Here is a 16,624-nt window from a genome sequence, read left to right as displayed (position 1 = left end):
GAAACGCCAGACCCCCTCAGCCCTAACTGGATTAGGAACCAGCCAACGGATGGGCCGCGGGACAGAACTCCCTGGTCCAACCACTTAAGACCGCACCACACCACACCACACCAAAGGGGGCTGGGTGGGAACGAGAAGGGACCCATAAAGGTGGGAGGGGCGATAAAATCGTTTAGATGGTGAATCGTAACTTATTTCCACTGAAGGTGGCAAAAACTAGTTTATTTTGCTAGACTTTACTTTAAAGAAATATTCCGTGACATTTTAACGTGTGCGTTTTGCTTCTCTATCGCTGACTGATATAGTATGAACCGATAACCAGTTAATTTACTGTTCCAATAGTAAATGTAGGTATTTCCTGGGAAAGATCCTTTCGTGCACAGGAAGTGATGTGTTTTACGTTTCCGGTTTGTTTGGAATAAATAGAAGAAGAACTTGGTAGTTGTCATGAGCTGAACAGACAGAGAAAAGAGCGCCACCTACAGAAACTCAAACTTCATCAACAGAAAATCCAAGGAAAGAGACGTCACAGAACTGGACACACTGTTTGACTGACTGATCTCAGTCAAACAGCAATAAGCACTAAAGCCAAAATTAAAAACAAATTAAAATGAGGATTTGCTGATAACCACTTTAAGTTTTATGAGCCATTAATTCTTGCCCCCACATTGTCCTTCCTGAAAGTCAAAAATTTCAAATTTTTCAGAGATCCAATTTTTCCTCTTTTGATAATGATAAAGCCTTCAGATGAAGAACAATATCTTTTGAATGAACAATGTGAGTCTGTCTTGAAATTTATTGAACAGCCAACGTAATCACAGTTGAATAGGTAACATCTGACTTTAGTGGCCATATTCCAGTGTAACTTACTGTATATATTCCAGTCAACTTGTATATTAACCTATGGAAAAGTATTGTATGGACACAATAATTCTATGTTAGTACTTAATGAAAATCTCTAATACATAATACATAATGTACTGACAAGGGAGTAACTATACAATGTAAGCACAAAGTGTACAAATGCAATGTCCTCAAAAAATTAGAACAACAAATGCGTTGTTATGTGATGTACTAACATTTCTCATTGATTTGTTTTTTTAGTGTTTTTTTTTTTTAACTGAAATTATTATATTTTGTGTTTCATTGAGCATTAATGTGATAGGTTAGAATAAATAAGTGATACTTGTACACTCTGTGCTTATGTTGTGTTATAACTTATTTGTAAGAATGTTACATATTAGGAAGATTTTCATTAACAGAATTAATGTTTACATACAATACTATATGGGTTATTACAATGGAATGAAGCCATTTTAAAGTTAAGGTGCTGAGTAAAGTGTTTGAATGATCGCTGTCATAAATAGGCTGCTATGTAAGTGCTCTCCCCATCGCCCCAGCCCTTCCTCTCTCCCTCTCTTATCTGCCTTTCTTCTCTATCACATTTTAAAGCCGTTCTCAAATGATTTACATGTCTTTTCCAAACAGGCAGAGAAAGATCACAGTTCAACCACAGCACCATTAACTCCCTGTTAGATGTTAGTTACACAGGACATTATTGTTTTATTATTCCATGGAAAGATTTTTGGTTTGTTTGTATCCAGAATGATTCACTTGTTATTTCTGTTGGTTGGTTTTGGTTTTAATTTTTGTCATATCATGGTCTGATTTCACTGCTTTTCACCTCTTTACCAAGTGTAGCTGATGTTTTTTTTTCCCTTTTGCTCACTTAACTACCCAATTCACATGCCAGAACTGCAACAGATTTTGTCTTCCATTCCTTTCATTGGCTTCATCATACAGCAAGACAGAATGCTAACAGAACGCTATCTGCTCGGAGAAGGAGGGGACGGGAGTGAAAGAAGAGTTAAAAGAAGATCCGAGATTCAGGAATATAGCTTTTCAGACAGAACAAGGAGGTAAAGGTGGGGTTAAGGGTTTGAGACAGACATGGTGGGACGTTCCAGAGAGATCACAGCATACCAAAAAACAGGAAGATAGAGAGATGGAGGGAGGGAGAAAGGGATGACACATTTTAGTCCTACACTAACAACATCGTTGTTTGATCTGTCAGACGCAGTAATTCACATGACAATAAAATAAAACACTGTTTCATCTCCTCTCCTCCCTTCTCTTTCCTTTTAGCTTGATCCCTAAATCAATCTCTGTTTCCTCTGAGAGCAGTGCAGTGCCCGCTGTTCCAGAGGTCAACAGCCTGTAAATTGTTCCACAGTTTACATTAAGGCCCCTAAATGTCTGTATTATCAAATTATGATAACTAAATTTATATATGAAAATTCAGTCACTTATCTGCCAGCTACCTAATGGTTAATGAGCAGTTTAGGCTGTTTCAACAGTAGGATAAACAGTGGTGAATGCCTATGATATGCTAATGCAGTATGATATGCTACTCAAATCCTGTGATATGAATTCTGTTATCCAATAATGTCAGTTTAATACAAGTTAAAAGCAACAGGCAGCCCACAATGGTTTAAAGCATCATGGCAATCAGTCAATGTGGAAGTTGAAATATTTTTCTTTCTGGTCGAACGTGGGTGTTCCTTAACTTCCTAATTTTTCCCATGAACCATTGGTCCATTTGAATCCTTTTGAAAGAACACATCGGTGCAAGCCAAAACACATCAGCCATGCCAGCACCAGACTGACCTTAACACACACTACCGTTACAAATAATACCCCGGGGAGCCCAGGGAACAGAGGAGAGAGGGACAGAGGGCGGGGGAGGAAAAAAGGGAAAGAGAAAGAATGGAAAATGGGGAGAATGGGATGGGTAAAAAAAAAAAAAAAGGAGTGAGAGTGAGTGAGTATCAGGGGAGTTGTATGGATCTGTTATGGTGTAGCTATAATTAAGAGGGACAAACAGAATGCGCTGGAGAGGAGAGCAGAGTGTAAATGCATTAGGGCCCCAAACCACAGCCTGCTGGGATCAATAAGTCTCCATTCACATCAGGCCAGACAGGAGCTGTCCAGCTCTCTGAGTGCTGAGCCTCGCTTTCCAGAGCATGAAGTCTGACTGGAGCGACGGAAACAACAAGTTGGTACAACAATGTGATAAACAAAGAAACAGCATTTTATGTACATAGATACACAATATACCCTGCAGGCAGCTTAGTGAAGGAATTTCATGGCAGACACCTGTTGAAGGCAGCAAAGAGTGGATTAGAATAGAATAGGGAAGACAGAGGAACCAGCAGGGAGAGATAATAAATAAGAAGTGATCAGACAAGAGAGAGAGAAAACGGGAGCCCATATTGAGGAGCTGATGACAGGCAGAGGGAGGAGCACTGATAACCTTGCTGGCTTAAAAGCTTCCTCCGGAGCCTAATCAGGCCTCCCAATTACACAGACGAGCTCCCGATGTCCCCCCGTCCCAGCGCCTGATGTCCCCCTCGATAAACGACATTATTAATTAAAAGGCTCCAATTGAATCTGTGTCTGATGGACGAGCCTCAGGACGATTAGCTACAAGACCTGACAGAGCTTATTTCTACATGATGGAATCTGTCCGTCGATAAAGGGAGGGAGACAATTCAACACACCGATACAATGTCATGCAGACCGAGAGGTGCACAAACACACTGGGAAAGTATGAACTTACATGATAATACGAAGAATGTGATACTTGATATTGATCCCCATAAGGAAATTCAATTTTCGCTTGTCCCCTCTAGAGGGAGGTCAGAGGTCAGGGTCGACTACAGAACAGAGCCCACGAACCTTATTCCCACGGCGGCCATTTTAAATTTACGTCATCATTCAGGGTGGGAAATTCTACCTGGAAGATCAAGCAATTATGTCCTACTGTTGTGTACCAAGATGCACATCGTACAGATGATGGGAATTGGACAAACATTTATCATTTCACAGATTACCCAGTGAAAAATATATTAGAAATAAATGGATTTCAGAATCCGCAGGGATACAGGTTCACATTTTAATAGATTTGGCCCACTACAGGTAGCTGGGTAGCTAGCTAGTTGCTAACTAATTAGTTAGCAAGTCTAGTTAACTAGCTAACTTCCCTGCTAAATTCAAGCAATTGTTGCTAGCTAATTTGATAACTATTAGGTCTATCTGAAGTGCTCATCTCACAGATCATACTCCATTCTTATACATTTGCTTGGCTATAACTATTGTTAAACAGGTTCAGGGGCTGTCCTGGTAATGCCTTGACTATGTACTTTCAACATCATAACTGAACTCTTGACCTTTGCCACATATTATCCACTCTCTATCTTTCCCATTTTAATTGGCACCCTCCACTTAATACTATCTAATAAAACAGAAATACTCAAAGTTAGGGTGCTGAGTATTGCACCCCACTTGGTGAAAGTTTGGGGGTAGGTGTTTATGGGGAGGTATGTAGAGACATGGCGTGGCTTGGCTTGGCTTGGCTGGGATGCCCCCCCGGGGAGCCCTGGGGGATCAGATAAGACCGGGTTCCCAGATCAGGGTCAGATTGACAGTTGAGTGCCTGAGGAAGAGTGATGGGCTTGGGATTGAGATTGGGAGGAGGATCCCTTACTCCGAAGGCCCCTGAGGGACCTCCGGGGCCCACAAAACATGTTGGTTGTAATGATGCTGATTGCTTGATTAGAGAGAAATCAGTCAGGTGGTGATTCATTGGAAAACTGGACATTTGAAGGGAGAGTCAGGATTTCAGGGGTGTAAGTGGGATATAATTAGACTGTTTATGCACCGTCTGGGTGAGTCAGGCTCTGCTGGGTTTGACTGTCTGGATGGGTTTGGTCTGGACTGTGCTTGGCTGTGGTTTCAGTTTGGCTAGTTAGTTTGATTGTATCCACTTGGATCATGCTTGTGAATGAGAGATAATATATTTGTAGCTGATGAGATTGGAGCTTGACAGGAGAGATGTTTGTAATTGAAGTCTCCTGGGACCCCCCACCACCCCCATCAGTGATAGAACAAGCTAGTTAAACAGTGAGAGCTTTAGTTGTGGTTGATTCCCACATGTCTATCAACCATGGACGCACCAACACATTATAGGAAAGGTCAAAGGGTATGTACGAGGGTTTGATCTCTACCGTTCCATGTAAGAACTGCTAGTTCCCAGGAAAAATGAGGGATGGCAAAAAATATCTTGTGTCAAAATGTGACAATAAAGGTTGATTTAATTCAGCAACAAAAAGGACATATTCAGCAAACCCATTAGCCTCAAATAAACTAATCTCCTGGTTACAAGTTGTGGCCGTGTGATCAAGTGGTTGTGTTTGATAATTTGTACATGGTTAAAAAGCTCTTGTTTTGTTTGAGGTTGTAAATTAAAAGCAGAAGTTCAGCTCTGACCAGTTACAAAATGCATGTGTATCTCATCTGAGAGGGCATTGTATTCTGTTATATTAAAAAAAAAAAATGAGTTTTCCGTATTGCCGGAGAAGAGGCGATGCGCTCTCAAGGCCATAGAGGACTCCTTCAGGGCTTCTGACTAAACCAGAGAAATAATGTTGCTGCAGACACTGACTGCATTATTGGTCTTAGCCTGCAGACAACCTTTCACATATTTTCCCTTTTGCTTGATGGGGCTTTGAGACTTCATGTCTCTGTTAGACACACACGCAGACACACACACACACACACGATTATATACACATGCTCATGCTCCTTATAACCGTGAATTGACCTATTAACCCAGTACACAGTGCCATGTACATTCAGTCACACACATTCACGTATGATTACACACCCCTGTATTGCGCTATGTACACAAAGGGAGGCATGGACGCACACGCACACACACACACACACTCACTCTTTCTCTTTCTCTCTACCACACACACAAACAGAAACACACACAGTGTTGGTCAGACAGACTAACTGACTCTCGGGCTAATTGAGTCGGGTGTGTGGCCCCGTGTGGCCCTGGTCTGACCCCTCTGTAGCCAGGGACGCCACTGAGCCTCTGCTTTGATACATTTGATACGGTTTAAGTGAGGAATGAAGACCTAAGCCTGTTTACATTTGAACTGGATTAGCGTTGGGGTGACAGTGCAGTAACGAGAGAGAGAGAGAAGAGAGGGAGAGAGAGAGAGAGAGAGAGTTAGGCAGAGCAGAAATACGGGAAGGGATAGAAAAGAGAAATCAATTGTCTTTACTGAAGATCTAACAAGTGTGTTTTCAGTTTTCTTAGTTTCATTTGTGTTTTCCTCATCCTTTCATATAATAGTGTGTTCGTAGCGAAGGAATAAGTTGAAAGTAAAAGACATTGTTTCTACACAACTATTCCAAGTATTGCATTGTTTTCCAGCACTTTAATTTGTAAAAGCCGAACATTTTCATGTGATATGTGAGGTTTTTTTTTTTTAGGACATATGCATGGTTGTATGTTTGCGAGGCCTACCCACTGGGAGTGTGTGTATTGTTGCATGCAGTGTTTTGGCCATCCCGGTCAGTGATTTAGTTTGCTCTGCTGTTTATTATGGGTATCATGCTATTATGTATTAGTAAAATGGGTCCCTGCACATTACTGTAATGGAGTGACTGAAAACAGGAGAAATCTGATCTTTCTCTCTCGCTCTCTCTCTCTCTCCTTTTTCTCTGCCTCTCTCGTCCGCGTCCCCCCACGTACCGCTCTCTCCCTGCCTCTTTTCCTGAAGTAATGATTTGATGTTGCTAATGGCTTCCTAAATTTTGTAGAAAGGGCAGAACCAGCGCCGTCTAGAGTTTCAGACATTGGAGGTCTGCCAGACAAGGAGGGAAAGCAGGGGGGGGGGGGGGGGGGGGTTGCGGGGGAGCAGAGGCTGCAGAGGATAGGTGAGGGAGATCAAGTAATGAATATTGGAATCAACAGGGCGTTAGCCTCATATTGGCTTCCTTTGAAGATATTAATATTTCCTGTTGTCCCAACATCCATACGTCACAAAGTGGAGAAATCCCCCCAATAATTCATACAGCTTGAAGCCCAAACTGTCTCTTTTTCAGAGATATTAATGGCAATGGAGACACTAGAGACAAGCCGGACAAATGTTTTGGAAACACGCCGATTCATAACCAATATAAATTAACTCATCACACATAAAAAAACAACTAACAAATCCTAGATTTGGCACGGTGTTTTTGAAGGCTGTAACTAAGTAAGTGATAACATTTTGCCTTAAGGTGTGTCTGGCCACTGCTGGGACTCGCACAGACAGATGCACACAGGCCTGATGCTGCCAGTAGAATGGATTCTATTGTTGGAGTCTTTACTGCTCGATGGAGTTAGCCCACATGAAAGAAGTCAATGGAAGGGAGAATGACGAATGAATGTGTTGCTGCTTGTAGTTTACATGCTTGTATGTCTGCTTGTATGTGTGTGTGAGTGTGTGTGTGTGTGTACACGGTTGTCTGTTTGTGTGTGTTTGCTTGTTTGTCACATGATGTCCTGTGGCAACCCCTAACTAACCGTGCAGGCGCCAGTAGAAGGGGGGGCAGGGGTGAGAGACGGGCATGAGAAGATGCAGCGGGGAGGGAAGAGGAGCTATGGAGCCGCGAAGGGGGGCATTCTGCCTGACTGCTGTCACATGATGGGCATATAATGAAGCCAAACTACATTCAAACTCTTGAATAACAGCACAAATGACTCTATGACCTGGACTAGCATTGTGTAAACATGGTTCTTCAGTTCACCCCCCCATAACTATCAATAGTCTAGGGTAACCAATATATCAGAGGTCACACTTAGTCTGTCTGTCGGCACAGAGAATAAAATGATTAGATGTGACCTCAACATTTACACCCATTACAAAGGTAATGACTGTGAAATGGACATTGAGACAGATTTGGACATGGTAATATTCCCACCGCCCTCTGATACTGGACCTTGTGTGTGTGTCCTAGAAACTTGGACCCGTCGTTGGTATTCAGTATAGGGCCTGTAAAATATAATGGAGGTATTAAAAATACATTATTGAGGCAGTGCATTTCATCACTATCAAATAAAAAATGAAACTTTATGCCAAGGTGGTATTTTTCAGCTAAATGTCCAGCTCGAGTCAAAGGTCATTGGACAAAGCACAGACGCAGCGATAGGCACAAAAAGGGTGAAAGAAAGCAAAAAAAGGGAGAGAGAGGCGGAGGGAGTCACAGTGGCTGTGTGTGGCTCTTTATCACAGAGGCTCAGTAACGCTGTCATATCTAATGCTCACACTCCATTAATCACACAGCGTGCATGTGTGACTGGGATGGTCTATGTGTGTGTGTGTGTGTGTGTGTGTGTGTGTGTGTGTGTGTATGACTCCATGTGGCCGAGGTAGTAGCGTTTACCCAGTGCACAAGCAGTGGTTGGCCGCAGGCCTGGTGCGCCTGGCCATGATAGGCCACTGTGAAATGTGTCTGACAGAGGCAGCCCGTTGCCCTCTTGCCTGTGATTTTGTGTGTGTGTGTGTGTGTGTGTGTGTGTGTGTGCGAGCGTGTGTGTGTATGTGTGCGTGTGCGAAGTCTAAATTAATTGTGGCTTTCATTGGCTTTGCTGCATAGTTGGCTGCCCTCCTCTCTCAGCTTTCGGAGGAGTGTCAACGTACAGATAGCGACCTCTCACCTTCATTTTATTTCTTCCAGCGGGCCAGAAAGACGCAGAAGGGAACAGTCAACGTCATGGACAGGAAGCTTATGGTTGTATGGTTAGAGAGGGGGGGGGAAGAGAGAGAGAGAGAGAGAATGAGAATAGAATAGGGCTGTAAAGGGGAAATGAATCAATAGAAGGCCCTGCTGTCCTGGCTTATTCAGCAGACCTCTCTCCCCTCTTGGTCCGTCTGATTTCCCCCCCCCCCCTTTTCGTTCTTGAGCTCTTGATCACTTCTCTTTCCCCTCTCGCCTGCATTCCTCACAGTTTTGTCATCCTGCCAAGGAAACGAATCAGAGAGCCCTCTCTCAGTCACCACACTTTTTCTTTGTCTCACTCTGCCGTTCTCTGCCTCTGTCCGATCCCAGTTCGGCCTGCACCCTACTGTGGCCACACACTTCACTTTGACCCCTGTGGCCTATGATGTCACACCGGGAGCAAGGGCTGTTGGGAAGTGACCCAAGGTCGAACGAGCTCGTGTCCAGCGAACATTTCTGTCGTCTGAAACGGTGTCGTAAAATTCCCATTCTTCCCTTTCAGGAGAGTGCTTCCCTTGTTTGGAGAAAGTGTCTCCTGTTTCAAGAAGGCTGTCTTGCCCTTTTAAAGAGTTTCAAAGTGACTCCGCGAATCCCTATTTTTCTTCTAAACTAATTTGATGTGCCTGAACATGGCAGTTATCATACTCCAGAGCTTGTTAGTTGTACCAATAATTGAATGAAGCCATTTACATCACTGACTTTTAATTAATTTTCGTGCATTGTTTTTTTTGTTTTTTTCAGGACGATCTCCAGTGGACCATGGCAATACTGAAATGTTTTAATCAGAGGAGTAAATGAAATAATTCTATCAGTCAATTTGGTCTTGTCTTTATTTTTACATGGGTGATTAACCATGTTACCATACCACTGGTTGTTCAAACGGCAGGGTGGATTAGCTGGATTAGATGTTCTGTGTGTGTGTGTGTGTGTGTGTGTGTGTGTGTACCTATTATGTTTGTGCGTGTGTGTCTGCGAGATGCCAATTAATGATGGTTTGGCAGGCTAAAAGTCAATCAGAGGCATAAACGTAGCACAGAGAAAGAGGCTGAGACTTAAGCAGAGAGAGAGAGAGAACAGAGAACAGAGATTAAACCGGGCCACATTACCTTTGTTCCCTCTAACAACCTCACACACGAGGAGGAGGAGAAGGAGGAGAAGGAGGAGGTAGAGGTGGGATGCATTAGATGTCAGAGAGCTGCACTATCAACCAGAAAAGGCTGTGTAGCTGGTTTTGGCTCATCCTGCACATCTTAATATCTGCATTATTTTGTGCACGCTGGCGTTCTTCTTTGTGAACACATTTGTTTTCCTGCGTGGATTCGTGAATTCGTCTCTGCACCTATATGCATGCCTATATGCAAGTATGCGTGTGTCAGGAACAGTGTACAAGTACGGAGGAGCTGTGTGTGACACTCTCAAGCCCTCTCACCATCTCTCAGACGCAGCTCTCTCCATTCTTTGCAACCTTTCCTGCTGTGACCGGCTCGGCGGCAAATATCTCGCTCTTGCTGTCTCTCTCCCAGCTCTTATCGTGCCAGATAGCCCTCAGATAGACACTCATACCCACACAGTCAGAGGCTCGGCTAGCCACAGCAACTGATGGAGCTGATGCAAGGCCGCTATGACGACAAGAGGACAGGGCCTTATCTGTCGTCATGGTGATGGCCATGATGGAATGATGACAATCTGCTCTTGGCTTCGTGTTTCTGAGAGGAAGGCATGAATGCAAACATACGCGCATGCAGGCATGTATGCGCGTTCATATGATCGGGCACAGTACGGGTCACAGGTACACACACGTGCGAGTAGATGCATGCACAGGCTCAAAATTGTGTGTCCAGTTGAATGTGTTTGTTTCAGGCGTCTTCTCAACTGGGGAGTTGATACAAACAAGCAAATGATCACGGTCACGCAGAAACCGCAGGGAAGTGAGTTTATGTTGCTGCTGTGTTTTTTGACTCATCGTGCTCTTACCGCAGTGTCTTTTCTTTCCGACAAATATGACAGATGCATATCAAGCCGTGCAGTCTGCTCAGAGGAGATAAGGACCAGTTAGGTGCTGGGGTTGCGACATCCCACTGAGCCAATGAGTGAGCACAACGCCTTTTCATACCGATCCTCAACTGATAGGCCTGCTATGTGTGTGTGTGTGTGTGTGATGGCTCTGATCATTTCTGTCTCCAACGAAGACCGGCATCTATCATGGTTGCAGGCTGGCACGTCTCCTGTCCCGAAACTGGTTTAAAGTAAAAATGTAAAGAGCGCCAGTTGAAGAGCGGGTTCTCTGTCCCCGTCCATGGAGGAAAGGGTTATCCCAGGCAACACAAGCTACAGAGTACGCTTATTGACCTTGGTGATAAAAAAATAATAAGATAAGAATGATTATCAATAACAAAATGCTAAACTTCTGCTTACCCTTACCCTCTGCTTCTGCTAATGAAGCAAACTTCGATACAGTAATAGATATCAAAAGGTTTTTCTTTTTTTCTTTTTCATCTCCTCTGTTTGGGTGTAATGGAGTTCTGTATATCCATTATCCACAATTTTGCCCCTCAGAAATGACACTTTCATCTCTCTCCAAAATGTCCCTCTAGTCTTTTAATGGTTTAATGACATTAAGCCATTTTATTAAGATGAGGCACACAATGTTCCATTGATGACGCATGGCCTCATCGTGACACAGGCCTCTGTCTGTGTGTGTGTGTGTGTGTGTATGTGTGTGTGTGTGTGTGTGTGTGTGTGTGTGTGTTAACCTGACAATCACTCGGTCAATAAGGGTAGAGACACAACAAAATCTCCTACCAAAGGCAAACAGTGAAAAAAGTTGTCTAGGAATGCCCTCACCTTCGACGCAGTGTTTCTGCATGAGTGACAAGACAAGACAGGATTCAAATGAGGCCTAGCCGGCTGGCTCCTTCCCCCCGACTTGCACTGAGTAGCAGACATATTTCTCTGGTGCACTTCTGCTTCCAGCCAGACTTACTGTCCCTCCGATGCGAGTGAACAACCTATCTAGATGTACTTGAATGCCTTACCCAAATCATTCAGCAGCAGCTATGCTTTGTTGTGAAGTCCAGTTTGTCCATGAGAATGAAGAAGGCTTGAAATTGAATTCAGGGCAGCCACAGAGCAAGCCTGTCACTTAATCCACCACACAAGCCAACCATCGTTAGACCACAATAGAGAGCGGAACAGCTTGAGAGTCGGAGCAGAGCACAGCGGGTCTCTGTGGGCTTCTACTGTCCTCTACTGTCCCCCTGTTCTCTGTCTGGACATCAGGCCCTCTGGGAGCGTCCAGAGGATCCATCCAGGGGCATGCATCTGGGTCCCATCCTCTCATTCCTGGCCACGGGCCAAGTTACCTTAAACCCCCCCTCCCTCTCCTCCCGCCTTTCTCCAGTTACCTGCCGGTGAAAGCGGGCGGGGCGGGGTGGGTGCTGGGAATGGCGCGGGACATTATGTGGGCACGGAAGAGGATGGCAGGTCCAGACGCCCACTCCCCTGAGCCCTCCCAGGCATTAGTACTGTACTTGGCCCTTGGTTTGTCAATGGGAGCCTTGGATGAATGGGCTCATTTGTCCTCAGACAGTGGGGATGAATTTGTCTGTCGGAGCAGGTGAGCGGGAGGGCCTCAGTGCAGCAGAACACAGCATGAATGAGATCTGAACACTACCCGACCCAGGTGAACATCCTGAATGCTCCCTGTCCCAGGTGAGAGGAGGCTGACCTAAATTTCAGGGTGAGTCGAGGGAACGGTGTTTTGCATGCATGTCCGCACCCTGCCTCTGACAGCTACTTTTCACCAGATTACACTCTCGGCTACAGTAGAATGCGTGAATGGAGAAGAATGGGGAAACGGTCAGATGACTGATGCTTATTCATAATGGTCTTAGTTTGAATCGCCGCAAGTCCATGTGATTAGGGGAGCTGAATGGTGTCAGGATTTTGTATCTGCCTCATTTCAGCAGGGATTGTGTGCAAACAGAATAATCCACACACATTAGCAGGGCAATAACATCCCCGTCTGCAGAGTGGGGGCTAGTGGATACCCAGTTCGAGAGGGGATAATCATAGGGGAGTACAACATACCAACCACAAAGAACTGTAACTCAATGCACTTCTATAAACTTCTTTCATTATTAGTACACTCTACTCATAAACTCTGTTTTGAAAACCACAGACTGTGGCAATAAGGTCGACCTCCAACCACTGCTGAATGATATGAAACACTCTCCCTGTTTCTCTCCCTCTTTCACTTCTCTACTTTCATACTAATTCACTATCCCTTTGATGCATATGAAAAATTGAGAAAGTATGTCTTTCAAATGGATCAAAACATATTTTAAGATGCAATCTGCATTTTATTTGATCCTCACATATGTTCTTGAAGAGTTTGACTATTGGATGGGAAATTAACTTGTGGAAATTTTGTGGAAAAGTCATAAGTCAAAATGCAGGTCTCTTTTTTCCATTGGTTACAAACAATACAAATGTAAACAATCCATCTTTGCCTAAAATTACATGGAACCCCCATGGTTAGCTGTCTCATACTGTCAGTCCCTATATAGAAGGCACAGACAATGAATTTCAGAGTGAAAAATGTCTTAATTCCAATAAATCACTATGTAAACAAAGCCAGTTGTAGGGTGAGAGTATTTTAACAGGGGGTGCCACTCTGCAAGTACAGTTTGATCCTTTAAAAATCATGCAGAGAATTACATTTGATGCTCGAGCCTCTCATAATTAATCTCTTTTTACTATCTTTGTCGGGCCTTTATGGGCTGAATTGGTCGTAATAGTACAGCAGAAGTATTTCCTGTTTGAACTTCTCACTTCCTGTTTTTCTTTTTTTCTTTTTTTTGTTTTCTTTGAAAAACGTGTCCTCAGTCAAGCTTGGCATGCAGCTGTAACTACAGCGGCCTATCAAGGTTGGGCCTGATGAGAAAAAAGCAAGAGGGGAGCAGTGGGTGTGTGGGAAGAAAAAACTCTGATGTAAGAACAAAATAGACGCAAATTTTTCTGACTAATTTCTGACATTTGGAGAGATCGTCTGTGCGATTCAGCGTTCTGGCAGGTCAGGATGCGGTGGTTTCTTGTCGGCAGAGGTCATCGGCGATTATCTCCTGTCACCTCTGCTCCTCTCTGAGTGACAGTAAATGCTGTCAAAGCATCACTGATCGTATCGTCGGTAATATGCTACGGTTGATTGATTGGAGAACTGTTAAGAGTTGCGAAAGTGTCAAATTGTTATATCTGTAGGGTTTTCCATGAATCAGGTTCACCAGGTGTTCTGCTGAATGCAGAAGGTCCCCACCTTTTTCCTGTCAGGCTCTGTCAAATGGGTATTTCTATGAATTTCTCTTGATCCGTGAAAAGAGGAAGTTCACGTATGGGCTTCTTCATAGCACAATCACTATGACTATGTAGCCTCTAAAATTCAAACGGTTAAGAACTTTGTTGAAAATGCAACATCACATCATGGTACAAGTTCTCTATTTGCTCGGGGTGTTTGGTTTTTTTTGGATCATGATAAATAAACAAGCAACTTCCTTACTGCACTTTATGGCAAATAAAAGTGTGAATACATGTTCCATGTTTGTATTATCTAAATATAGTCCAGTCTTGCAACCTTAATATCCTTCTAGGGATCTGAGGAAGGAGGGATGCTTTTTCAGTTAGGCCAAGGCAAAGGTCAACCCCCATGACAACACACACACACATACACACACACACACACACACACACACACACTAAGAGACCTGCATCTGAACTGTGCTCCACTTCCTTTCATCTTGCACGTCTCTCTCTCTCTAACTCTACTTTGTGAGGGGATGGCCGAGGTACCTTTTGATTCTGCTAATTCAATTTAATGGAAAAACAAATACACAGGGGGAGTGAGAGACAAGAAAAGAGTGGGAGTTGGAGCGGGGGGGGGGGGGGGGGTCGTGAAGAGATGGGGTGTTTCAGAGAGCTCGGAGAGGGAATGGGTGGGTGATGACAGAGAGGGAAGAGGGGAGGGGAGAAGGAAAAGAAGGAGGTAGGGAGTTGAAACACCAAGTTCCAGGTTGAAGTCGTAAACCTCTCGGTGCTCTGATCTAGGTGGCCGCCATGTTCACCCCGCTGAGGAGATCTTTCCTCTTCATCTCCTCTATGGAACACTACTCTGATAGTGAAGATAGTTAATATCCGATTTTATGGCTCTGTTCATGTCTCCTATAACAATTCATGATCTGAGTTAGAAAGAGCTGTCTTGTTGAAGGTAACGTCTGGTCTAGTGAGGCTCGGTGGATAATCTTGTGCCGCAACAGCTGCCTGGCAAAAAGTGCACAACAAAACCCTCACAGAACATAGGCTATATGAGTCTAATTGGCTAGAAAATGGTGTAACAGTGGCACTCGCTGACTACCCAAACGGTGTGCAGCATTTATTTCAAGAGGGACACTAAACCAAGTGCACATATTATGCGTCCAGTACCGTATGCCTTCTTAGGCCTCGGAGATGAAATATCTTACAAACACAAACACTGCTTCTGCCTCAGTATGAGGCATGAGAAGCTGTCAGACACACCGTCCCTGTCAGTGTGTGTGTATACATGCGTGCTCGCGTCTTGCGTGCGTGTGGAGGATGTGTGTGTTCAGACAGGGGCAGCTCTGGGAGCCGCTGGCCTGGCAGACTGCTGTATTATTTTTGGGAGGGCTCCTCCTTCCCTCTGGAGGGCCTCATTGAAGAGCGCTGGCCCTCTCCGTCTCCCCCTCTCAGGCTCTGGGAGTCCGGCCAAGCCCAGCCAAGCAGGCTCACTGGCTGCAGCAGCACACAACCCTGTGGAGCTGCGGCCTGTACACGGCCCAGCACCCACAACACTGCGCTACACACAGATGGCTAGACTGCTTATTGGCAGTCAAGCGTTACATTTTCACTGGTGTTCAGCAAGTGGATCAGGGGATCCCACCCCCACACTCTGAAAACGGCCACTCAGATGCAGTCCTCAAGTCCTCCATCCATGTGCACGGTGCCAGTCAGTATTGTGGCTGCTATGATACGGCATAATAAATGTGGCCAACGACAGCTAGGATGCTCCAGCTACACTGGATACCAAAACAACACCCATACAAATCTGTGGACAAATATTATTGCCAATTTTAACTGATCAAGCCTGTGAAAGCACAGCAAATCAAACTGTACACCGGTGCAGCAGATGTGAACAGGGTGGAGGGTTCAGGGAGGGGTAGCGGTCCTCTTTTAGCTCGGGCTGTTTAGTGGGACGGTCTGTGCTCCGGGTGTGTGAGGGCAACGCTGCACTCAGTGATGATGACCTGAAATTGGCCCTAATCGAGCAGACTCATTAGTAGCTGGCTCTGTTCAAAGTTTCCTCAGTGCCTGTATTTTACTGTAATAGTCCAAATGGGAGTGGGGTGGGGGGGGGGGGGGGGGACAAAATGGAATGACCAACATAGACAGAAAGAGAGAGAAGGAGGGAGAGTAAAAGACAGAGGGGAGACCAGAAAGAGAGAGTGAAAAAGGCAGACAAAACAAAGAGAAAGAGAAAGAAAGACAGAGAACGAGAAGAGAGAGAGAAACCGAGTGGACGCCTGCTTCCTGACATCCTCAGCTGTGTGCACATCTGTGTGCGAGGGGTCCGGGCCGCCCCCCACGTGTTTGCTCGCGGGTCGCCTGATTGCCTTTCCTTCCTCTTCTCTCTCTCCCACTAAAGACCCGCTGTCCTTCCTCTCACTCCAATCACCGCGGCCCAGAGAGAGGGCCACTCCGACAGACACAGGGAAGGGAAGGGAAGGGAAGGGACAAACGAGAACGACTGCCACTGAACTGAACACACGCCTCAGTGTTTGTTGTTTATGGATGCGTGTACGTGAAGATTTTAGCTGTGAGAGAGCGGTTTGTGTTTGCTTTCGAGTGTGTGTGTGTGTGTGTGTGTGTGTGTGTACGTGCATATGTATGACTGTGTGTGACTCGGGAGCCCTTCGCTCACCCTAGCTTTGGAGCCTGC

This window comes from Centroberyx gerrardi, chromosome 5, assembly GCF_048128805.1.
Source record: "Centroberyx gerrardi isolate f3 chromosome 5, fCenGer3.hap1.cur.20231027, whole genome shotgun sequence".
Lineage (NCBI taxonomy): Eukaryota > Metazoa > Chordata > Actinopteri > Beryciformes > Berycidae > Centroberyx > Centroberyx gerrardi.
This window is presented reverse-complemented; position numbering follows the sequence as displayed.